The sequence below is a fragment of the Microcebus murinus genome, chromosome 3 (genome assembly GCF_040939455.1).
Source record: "Microcebus murinus isolate Inina chromosome 3, M.murinus_Inina_mat1.0, whole genome shotgun sequence".
Lineage (NCBI taxonomy): Eukaryota > Metazoa > Chordata > Mammalia > Primates > Cheirogaleidae > Microcebus > Microcebus murinus.
In genome coordinates, this window is record NC_134106.1 from 55689643 (window position 1) to 55691077 (window position 1435).

Here is a 1435-nt window from a genome sequence, read left to right on the forward strand (position 1 = left end):
TAAGATTTTTTTTTTAAGAAAAGAACTCAATGGTATAAAGCCATCTCTTCAAACAGTAGGAATGGGGAGCAGACGTGAGCATGCAAAATCTTCAATTTAACCATACTTTATTTGATGAGGAATTATTTTTGTGAAGAAGCAAATTGAAATTTAAGATGAACCTTTATTTTATTATTTTCCCAGCTTGATTATGGGCAAAAGTGGGAAAAAATAAAACTAGCATGTGCACTGCCTTGTCCAGATGATCTGGCATGAGGAGAGAGAGCCTTGGCAAAGATACGATGCTATGACTTTTTACAGACGCAGATGGCAAGGTTGCAGGCTTTATGCCTCTTACCTTTCATTTTCAAAGGGGGTATTTGAAGCTTTTTTATCACCACCACCTCTTTCTACTCCCACTCTCACATTTAAACACACTGTCTCCCCAAACCAAAGCTCTGCCCTAAAAGGGGCAAGCCCCGGGATGCACCAGGAAAGGGACAGAATGTGACACCATGGTCCTGGTCATCTGTTAGAAGAGGGGAGTGCACTGCGTGGGGCTGGGGCCTGATGAACTTCCCTGGAGTGACTCCCTTGGGGAAATCCAGCCCTTTCACCAGCGAAGAAAATGGGCACCACCTAGTGCTTTTTTGATGCAAAGGCTGTTTGTGCTGGTGTGGACAAGAGGGGACATGCCTTGGGTGACTGACCTTTACAAAGGAAAAATGAAGGGAGTCAGTTGGCCTTAACCCCTATCAAGAAAGAAAGAAAGGATGAAAAGAAAGAAAGGAAAGAAAGAAAGAAAGAAAGAAAGAAAGAAAGAAAGAAAGAAAGAAAGAAAGAAAGAAAGAAAGAAAGAAAGAAAGAAAGAAAGAAAGAAAGAAAGAAAGAGAAGCAGGTAACACTTTTAAGACAAATAAATTCAGTGCTTCCAAATCAGGGATTTCCTTGGGATTGTTTCGTTTTTCTTTTCTTTTTTAATAATTATTGATCTGTTCATGAGAATACCTTTGCTTACCAAGATGCTAATTTCCTCTGTATCGCTTTGTGCCTCTTCATTTCCTTTAAGGTTAACTTGCAAGAATGTCTAAGAATTTTCATTTGGTCCATAGAGATAAAGCAAAGTGAGCCCCAGCCCACCCCTCAAAATCTATCTAACAAGGAGTCTCTCTGGATTTCTCCTAACACAACAAATAGCTTTTATGAAAAATGATGTGTAGCACAAAATCTTTTGCAGTGCAATAAGATCAAGTTAACCACTCATGCCTCTAGGAAAAAGCCTAGGAAGTTTTATCTGATTGGCAAAATGGACCCAGATATGAGTTCAAGGATTGAGTACACTTTGATGAAATTTCACAGCAATGAAGTCTGATTATCTGAATGATTGCTTAAACCTTTTAAAACATAACTCGAGGAAGCACTGGATTTTTTTGGGGGGGCGGGGAAGGAAACAGAT